Below are 9,708 nucleotides of genomic sequence, written 5' to 3'. Positions count from 1 at the left end.
GGAGGTGGTATTATGTGTGTGTGATTCTCTTCTTTTGCATTTGATGTGAGATCTTTGATTTTTGTATTTCTTGGGAGTAGTTACCCTCCTTGTGTTGGAGTTTTCCTTCCAGTATCCCCTGTAATGCTGCCTTCATAGAAAGATATTGTTTAAATTTGGTTTTGTCATAGAATATTTTGGTTTCTCCATCTATGGTGATTGGGAGTTTTGCTGGGTATAGTAGCCTGGGCTGAAATTTATAATCTCTTAGGATTTAGATGACATTTCTCCGGCATTTTCTGGCTTTTAGAGTCTGTTGAGAGAAGCCTGGTTTAATTCTGATAGGTCTGACATTCCATGTTACTTGGCTTTTTTTTTCCCTTATAGCTTTTAATATTTTTTTCTTTGTTCTGTGCATTTACTGTTTTTCTTTTCTGGTCTATTCTATTTCATGTTCTATAGGCTTCTTGCACATTTATGGCCATCTCTTTAAAATGGAAGCTTTCTTCTTTCATTTTGTTGAAGGTATTTTCTTGTCCTTTGAGCTGGGATTCTTCACCCTCTTTTATTCTTATTGTTCTTATGTTTGATCTTTTCATTGTGTCCTGAATCTCCTGAATATTTTGGGTTAGGAGCTTTTTACATTTTATATTTTCTTTAACTTATATGTCAGTATCTTCTTTGTTATCTTCTATACCTGAGATTTTCTCTTCTATCTCTTTTGTTCTGTTGGTGATGCATGCATCTGTACCTCTCGCTTTCTTTCCTAAATTGTCTATTTCCAGGGTAGCCTTAATTTGTGTTTTCTTTATCATTTCTTTGTCCATTTTCAGGTCTTAGATTGTTTTGTTCATTTCCTTCTCTTCTTTGATTGTGTTTTCCTATATTTCTTTAAGGGATTTGCTTTTCTCTTTAAGGGATTCCACATGTTTGCCTGTGTTCCCATATTTCTTTAAAGGAATTATTTATATCCCCCTTAAAGGCCTTTATCATCTTCATAAGATGGGATATTAGATCATATTTTTGCTTTTTAAGTGTGTTAAGGTGTCCAGGGCTTGCTGTGGTAGGAGAACTGGGTTCTGATGGTGCTGAATTGCATTGGCTTATGTTGCTTATGATATTGTGCCTACTTCTTGCAGTCTGGTTATCCCTGTTGTTAACTGGCCTAGGTGTCTCTGACAGGCAGGTAGATCTGTGACCTATGTTATAGCCAGCCTCCTGGGAGGCAGGTAGTGTTGGCTATGGTTGGGGGTAGGGGGAATGTCTGTGTCTCTGGTTATAGCAGGCCTTTGACACCCCTGGTTAGGACAGATCTTTGTATTCCTGGTTAGGCCAAACCTCCTGAGAGATAGATAGGCTTTGGGTTCCAGGAGCAGAAAATGCCATACTTACAGATGGAGGTGCAAACTGGAAGATTTGTGGTCCTAATTAAGGCAGACCGACTGTGTCCCTGGGAGACAGGCAGGATATGTCCCCAGTTACTGCAGATCTCCTGGGAAACTGTCAGGCTGTAGGGTGTGAGATGGTATTGGGATACTGATCTGGTCCCAGTGGAGAAGCAGACCAGAAGAAAGATGGAGCTTAACAGTGTGGTAGCTCCCACATAAGCTGTGCTCTATGTGTATCACAGGTGACATGGGTATTTGGATAAAAGTCTCACTGTGTCCCTGGTTGCTACAGACCTCTTGGAAGTCAGGTAGCCTGTAGGACGTGGGAGGGTAGCAATTCTTCCTCTTCACTTTTAACAGTAGAGTTAACTGGGTCTATAACAAACAAGCTTAAAAAAATCAATTATCTCAAGTGGGAGAGATAGCTTAAGAGTTAAGAGTACCTGTTGTTTTTCTAGTGGATGTAGGTTTGATTCTCTGTACCCATATGGTGGCTCACAACATTCTGCACTTCCTGTTAAAGAGAATATGACATCTTGTTCTGACATCCACAGGGACAAGGAATTCATATGGTATAAGATACACATGTTGGGATAACTCACATATAGACTTAGGATAAAAATATAATAGTTAAATATTAAAGTATAAATTATTTATTCTTTGTGCCTGAGCATTATTCATGCTATCTTTTTCTCAATAAGAGACTATTAGCTGATACAAAAGGATATGTCTAAGATGAACATATGATATCTTTTTTTTCTCTGATTCCTTCTTGTTATTAGTATATGTGTTTTAAACTATAACTGTCAGACAGTTTTGAGGCTGAAAAAAAACAAAAATTAAACAACAAAATAAAAAATATCTCAATGAAACAATTTAGGTAGAGACTATTATGTAGGAAAGAATCTTACTTCTCTTCTGGTTAAGTCAATATTTTGGTATCTTCGATAGGAAAGATACCAATGTTAAAAAGAAAACGATACTTTTAAAGTTTATTCACTATGCATGTATTTTACATAGGAAATCTTTGCAATTATTTGTCAAGTTATAGATCTGAAGGGCAAATTATTTTATTATATCCTAAATAACAGTACATATAGCTGAGTATGCAAGTACATTCATATGTGATCATCAGAGTGCAATGAGTTTACTCCCATAGCTATTGATGCAATGGGCAAAGGAGTCCTAGCTTGTGCTCTGTAGGATGATGACAGTCACTAGTTTATCAAATTGGGCTCACATGCCCAAGAAGTTGGTGTTTACCCATGCTTTAGGTAATTAACATGACTTGGAGCTCCAAAAGAGGACTGCACAGGTAGAGGCAGTTGCAAGCATGGGACTCAGTCTTTAGAATGCCTTATGTGCATAAGCAATGCAATTTAGAGCCTTTTCCTGCCACCTGTATTCTACTTAACATTCCCTGGCTCTCTATCACACTTAGTATCCTTTGAGGAAACAGTGGATAATTATCTTTCTGTCAATCATCTTTATCTGCCTGTCTGTCTGTCATCTATTATCTATCTATCTATCATCTATATCTATCATTTTCTATCATCTTTTAACCTATCATCTATTTGCCTATCTACCTACCTATCTACCTATCATGTCGTCTATCATCTATCTAGAGAAAGGCATATAGAAACCACATTATATAGATACAAATACCAACAAAAGATTATTTATAGAAGTAGTCATGCATATAAATATAGTCAAATGTTATTTATATATATGTATATATATATAAATAATAAATAGAATCTATTTGAAATAGGTACATAAAAGGAGTACCTTGAAAAGTAGGAGCTTAGCATATGGTGTGAGAGTCTCCTAATGATACTGAAATTCAAGGTCAGCATTTCGTACAATTTCTTTCTCCTACCTGTGTAGTGCTCCAATGCAGATCCTTTTTCAGAGAACTATGAGGCTTACTTATTCCTTTATTAAAATGCAATTGTGATCATCTGCATCTCTAAATTGCTGGGTAACTTTTGTATACCCCTGGGGAAAAAAGGGTTGCCCACTTTTAAAGGACATTTGACAAACAGTTGTCCTTTGACTTTCCAATTTTAGTTTTCTCTTGCTGCTCAGGGGCTAGGCAGGAAACAGATGGTATACTCAGCTAGAATTTTGATGAGATCTTAGCAAAGGGACTATTTAAAGGGAATCAACAAGGAATGTTGAAACAGACAAAGATTAGAAACAGCTGGAAACCATTACAAGGCTGAAATGAAGAGGAAGCATCAACATTACCCATCATTACCCAAACCTGAAGTGGACTGGACAGATGATGTGGCTTCTAGAGGAGCAAAGCAAGAAGGTGGTGGTCGAAAAGGGAGCAATCTGATCTTCTGCTCACCTCCTACTGACTTCTCCTGAAGAGTCCCATCTGCAAGAGAGCCTGGGTCACTGCATGGCAGGGAGCAATGAGACAGCCATTCTAGACATGAGCCAGGACTATAGAGTTCATGAAATGGACATGAAATGATTACTGGCATGATTTTCTTTCAGTTCAATTCTCTAAAGTGGATTACTTCATTCAAGAATTTAATATTTTCAAAGGGATGTTTTGTTTTGGGGAGAGATGGAGATGCACCTGTTTTGGTTTACCTGATACTAAGACAATTTTAAAAATCAATATTTGCTTAATTTTTAATTTATTTACATTTCAAGTGTTATCCCTTTACTGGGTTTCCCTACCTCTGGAAAAACCCTATCCCCTCCCACTTCCCCCTGCTTCTATGAGGGTGTTTCCCCACACACCCACACTCCTGCCTCCCTGCCCTCAATTCCCCTACATTGGGGCATCTATCAAATCTTCATAAGACCAAGGACCTCTCCTCCCATTGATGTCTGACAAGACCGCCCTCTGCTGTATATGCAGCTGGTGTGATGTGTACTCCATGGTTGGTGGCTTAGTCCCTGGGAGCTCTGGGGTGTTTGGTTGGTTGATTTTGTTGTTCTTCCTATGGGGTTGCAAACCCCTTCAGCTCCTTCAGTCCTTTCTCTAACTCCTCCATTGGGGACCCCACACTCAGTACAATGATTGGCTGTGAGCAACCTACTCTATTTATAAGGCTTTGGCAGGGCCTTTCAGGAGACAGTTATATCAGGTTCCTTTCAGGAAGCCTTTCCTAGCATCCCAAATAGTGTCTGAGTTTGGTGAATATATCTGGGATGAATGCCCAAGTAGGGCAGTCTCTGGATGGCCTTTTCTCCAGTCTTTGCTCTGCAATTTGTCTCCATATTTGCTCCTGGGAGTATTTTCTTCCCCTTTCTAAGAAGGACCAAAGTACCACACTTTGGTCTTCCTTCTTCTTTAGCTTCATGAAGTCTGTGAAATATATCTTGGGTATTTGGAGCTTTGGGGCTAATATCCACTTATCAGTAAGTGCATACTTTGTATGTTCTTTTGTGATTGGTTTACCTCAGTCAGAATAATATTTTCTAGTTCCACCCATTTGCCTAAGAATTTCATGAATTCATCCTTTGTAAGAGCTGAGTAATACTCCATTGTGTAAATGTACCACATTTTCTGTGTCCATTCCTCTGTTGAAGGACATTTAGGTTCTTTCCAGTTTCTTGCTATTATAAATAAGGCTGCTATGAATATAATGGAGCAGGTATCCTTGTTATATGTTGGAGAATCTTTTGGGTATATGCCCAGGAGTGGTATAGCTGGGCTCCTCAGGTAATACTATGTCCAATTTTCTGAAGAACCACGAGACTGATTCTAGAGTGGTTGTACCAACTTGCAATTTCACCAAAATGAAGGGAGTGTTCCTCTTTCTCCACTAGCATCTCTTTTCTTTGCCAGAATCTGCTGTCACCTGAGTTTTTGATCTTAGCCATTCTGACTGGTGTGAGGTAGAATCTCAGGGTTGTTTTTATTTGCATTTCCCTGATGACTAAGGATGTTGAACATTTTTTTTAGGTGTTTCTCAGCCCTTCAAGTTTCCTCAGTTGAGAATTCTTTGTTTAGCTCTTTCCCCCATTTTTTTAAAATAGGGTTATATATTTCTCTGGAGTCTAACTTCTTTGTATATATTGGATATTAGCCCTCTATTGGATGTAGGGTTGGTAAAGATCTTTTCCCAGACTGTATATTGCTGTTTTGTTTTATTGACAGTAGCCTTTGCCTTACAGAAGCTTTGCAATTTGATGAGGTCCCATTTGTCAGTTCTTGATCTTAGAGCATAACCCATTGGTGTTCTCTTCAGGAACTTTCTCCCTGTGCCCATGTGTTTGAGACTTTTCGCCACTTTCTTTTTTATTAAATTGCTTAATTGTTCATATACTTTTCTAGATTATTAGGTTTCCAGAAAATACAATTTCATTTTCTGCCTAAAATATCTATAACTTGTTCTCAACCTTCCTTCTGCACAAATTCAAATGCCACTTTCCATCAAAAATGAAATAAAACTTTTTTTTAAAAAAGTATCTACTATATGTTGTACAGAAGTCAGAAGTCTATCAGTAAGTACCTATAATAAACTAAATGGGTTTACATCCACTCAGTAAATATGACAGTATGTAAAATCTCATCTCAGAATTCTGATATCAAAGATTAATTAGTTGAAATTTTGTCGACAGTGATTTATATGAATTAAAATCAGATGGAATTCAGGCAAGAATTCACTGAGGAGATAGTATCACCTCAGTGGTTCTCAACCTTTGTAATGCTGTGACCCTTTAATACAGTTCCTCATATTGCTGTGAACCCCAAACAAAAAATTATTTTCATTGCTACCTCATAACTGAAATTTTCTACTCTTATGAATATTAATGGAAATATTGGTATTTTCTGATTGTCTTAGGTGACCCCTGTGAAAGGGTTGTTCAGCCATTCAGTGGAGTTGTGACCCACAGGTTGATAACCACTGCCAGTATAAAGGAAAAATCTGAAACAAATGACTATGTCATTTATTATGGAATGATGAAAAATTTAGAATCATGATTCTCTTTTACAACTAAACATCCTAAGGAGAGTCAAAAACAGTGTGTTTTAAACGAAATATGTTAGTGCAAGATGAACAATGAATATGTGTATATATTTGATATATATCGTAATTGAGTGATATTTATCCTGTTTTTTTCTTGCCCCATAAGCCCCTTGTATTTAGATAAAAAAAAAAGTCCTCAGAAGTAAAAAGGAAAGCAAGAAGGCTATCTGTACATAGTTTATCACAAGATATCATAAGAAATGTAGATTTCAAAGAAATAAACATCTATTAATAATTATTTGTTATTTCCCAAATGGAGATAACCAATAAAAAATAGGTGGAAAATTGAATAGACTGTTAAGCTATGTCCTCCCCAAATTAAAAATGAGTCATTTCATTATTCATTTTGGTATCATTTTATTTGGTCCCAGGATTTTATATTGATTTACTTTTGACAGTGCCTTCAACTTAATATCTAATTATGTACTTATACCAAATTTTAATATTAAAAATTGAAGCAATCCTTTCAGGATAAAAATAAAACAAATGGAAAACTAAATAATATACTATAGGACTATTTTTAGTATAATATCAGCCCATCTGACATGCATGCATAAACTTGAGTCTGTAGGGATAAGCATGAAAAAAAATGATCTAAAAAAACTACATGAAGTCATCGTTGGCTCTGAGTTTTCCAAGGTGCACTGCATTGTGTTTTATAGTGTTAATTTCTAATTTCTCCTTCACTATGCTCTTTAATCATTTAAACATAACTGGATGGCTAAGGTTCATTGTTTTTATGAATCCTAAGACATGGTTGAGATCCTTCCTAGGACATAGGGGATATTTGCACTGGATACTCTCCACATACAGGAGTTCAGTCTCCAGAATGTTCTAAGTAGCCTTCTTCTCTCAAATATTTTCCATTTGCATTGTTATTCAACATGACTCTCATTTCAACAATGAAACCAAATAGTTCCAACATTAACCATGCTTCTTAGTGAATATTGTTGCTGATAGAATTATGAGAAGCAACAATAACAACTACTACTACTACAACAAAATTTAGGATATTGCCCACACCTGAATAAACATCTGCGGACTTTTGGACACCCACAACTGGTTATTTTGGATGGTGAATAAAGTGTCAAGATAGAAGGTCCTATGTTGAGATGCAAGTCATTTCATTAATTTTACATGACTAAAATTATGTCACTGTGTTTTCTCAGTAGTATGTTCAGAATAGGGAATTATGAGAGCTTGCCTTGTTGAGCGTTCATGTTCTTTGAGAATTTGGTATAAATGAGCTATATTGGAAGATTATAATTTAGAGTTTGAAACATTAGAAAAAAAGAATCAAGAGAGTGAGAACAGTAGGAAACATTCTTTGACTTTTTTCCCCTAAATCTTAAATATTTTTCTTCATTTTCCACTTGATGGAGTTAAGAAATATACTCAAATACAAATGGAAACATGCATGTATATTGACCTCATATAGCAGCTTTTAATGTTATTTTTTGTCTGAGTAACTATTGAAAATTATCTGTTTTTTAATATGTTCACAGCATATCAAATATTTTACTGTGACTTCTGAAAATGTGATGTTTCAACATAGGCTAAGTTGAACAGTAGAATCTACAGTGAGAAAATATCATTAAAAATGACTGCAGCTCTGTTGGTAAAGTATGAGGTAAAAGTCCCTAGTACCTCTTAAGCTGGATGCTGTAGGACATTCTTATTGTCTCAGAGTGGAAGCAGCTGGAGGATCAAAAGTTCATGATATCCTAGCTATATGAGTTTACAGTCAGCATGGCCTGTCAAAAAGCCTATTTCAACACATCAATATGCTAGTGTAATTGAAATTTCTACAATAGATTTACATATTTCAAAATAGCTAGTGTAAATTATAACACAAAACTTACTGATGTACCTATTTTGGTAATACGGTGTGGAATATAACCTGTCTGTAGAAAGAAGTTATTTGCATTTATATAAATTTACTGGGGCATCAAAGCTCTTGGATAGTCTTTATTGTAGCCTTTGGGTCATATTTATGTCCTTAACAATTCTTGAATAAAAATATTATAATTATGAAGGGTAGATAATTAGTGATGTATAAGTTACTGAGTGAAGAGGACTATTTAATACCTAATTCTGTCTTTTTTTGGAGTAGATATAAAATTATTATTTATATATAATATATATATTATATATAATATAACATATGTATAGATGTTCACTACTTAATGGACATAATAGTGTTTGTGTATACTTCTGTGTAGGTATGCAAAATGGAAGTTCTGGATTAAAATGAAACCATAATTTCCCTCATTAAAATTAATAAAATTTCAACTCATTTGTTGGCTTCTTGGCACGTAACATGATTTTCAAAGTTAATGTTAATCTAGATAATTCATTATATAAATATGAACTTATATATTATCTTTATTTGTGTATGATTTTTTACATTTTATGATTTACATTATTTTATATTTTATTTACCATTTATATTAATATTAGATATAATTTATATATTAATGTCCTGTTTTGTTCTCCTTTCTAGCTCATTATTTGCATTTCTGTTAAATTTGTGATCACTCTTATCCCTAGATCAGAGTGAGTATTGCTTTTGTTCAACATTTGCATAAAACAGAACAATAAATAAAGGAGCCGACAGAGGATAATTTTCAGACTAAATATTACGTTCAGCAATTTCTGACTTCAAAGCATGTAATACTGCAAATAATATTCCATAAAGGGCTTATCAGGTCAGTACATCAACATGATAGTATAATTGAAATTCCTACAATAGCTTTACATAACTGCAATAGCTGGTGTCAAAGCTAAAACACAGTCTTTTGATGTGCCCATGTTGACAATAGCTTTCTGCACATTGGAATCACTCAAATTGTACCAGGATACTCTGTACAGTATACCCTTTTAGAGACAGACTTCAGTTCTGCTGGTCTAGAGAATAATGCATCTTCTTTGTGACCATGAACTGTATTGTCATTCTAGAAATGGTTTGTTTAAAGACTTGACGGCTTACAAGAAGAATAATTGAGATCTTGGAAATGGAATTGCTCCATGCCCCATGAAAAATACATAAAATCTAGCCAGCCCACTGCCGAGTGGTAGTGGGAATGCCAATGCCTGCCCATGTGGTCTGGTCTCAGCAGAACAGCTGTTCTGAGGCATGGAAGAATACTGTATAGGGCACAGCTCACTTAAGTTTTCTTTTGATCTTGTCTCATGCCCTTTGAAAAGTCCCTCTGCTTGGTCTTTGTTAATGATCCTGTGAGGTGCTCTGTTTTCATCTTGCGACTCCTACTTGATTTCTTGTCATTATCCTCTGATTAAATTGCAGAATTATGTGGTTGGGGTTGTAACTTCTTTTTTTC

The sequence above is a fragment of the Apodemus sylvaticus genome, chromosome 18, assembly GCF_947179515.1.
Source record: "Apodemus sylvaticus chromosome 18, mApoSyl1.1, whole genome shotgun sequence".
Classification (NCBI taxonomy): domain Eukaryota; kingdom Metazoa; phylum Chordata; class Mammalia; order Rodentia; family Muridae; genus Apodemus; species Apodemus sylvaticus.
The sequence above is the reverse complement of the archived record's forward strand: the minus strand, read 5'-3'. Positions refer to the sequence as shown.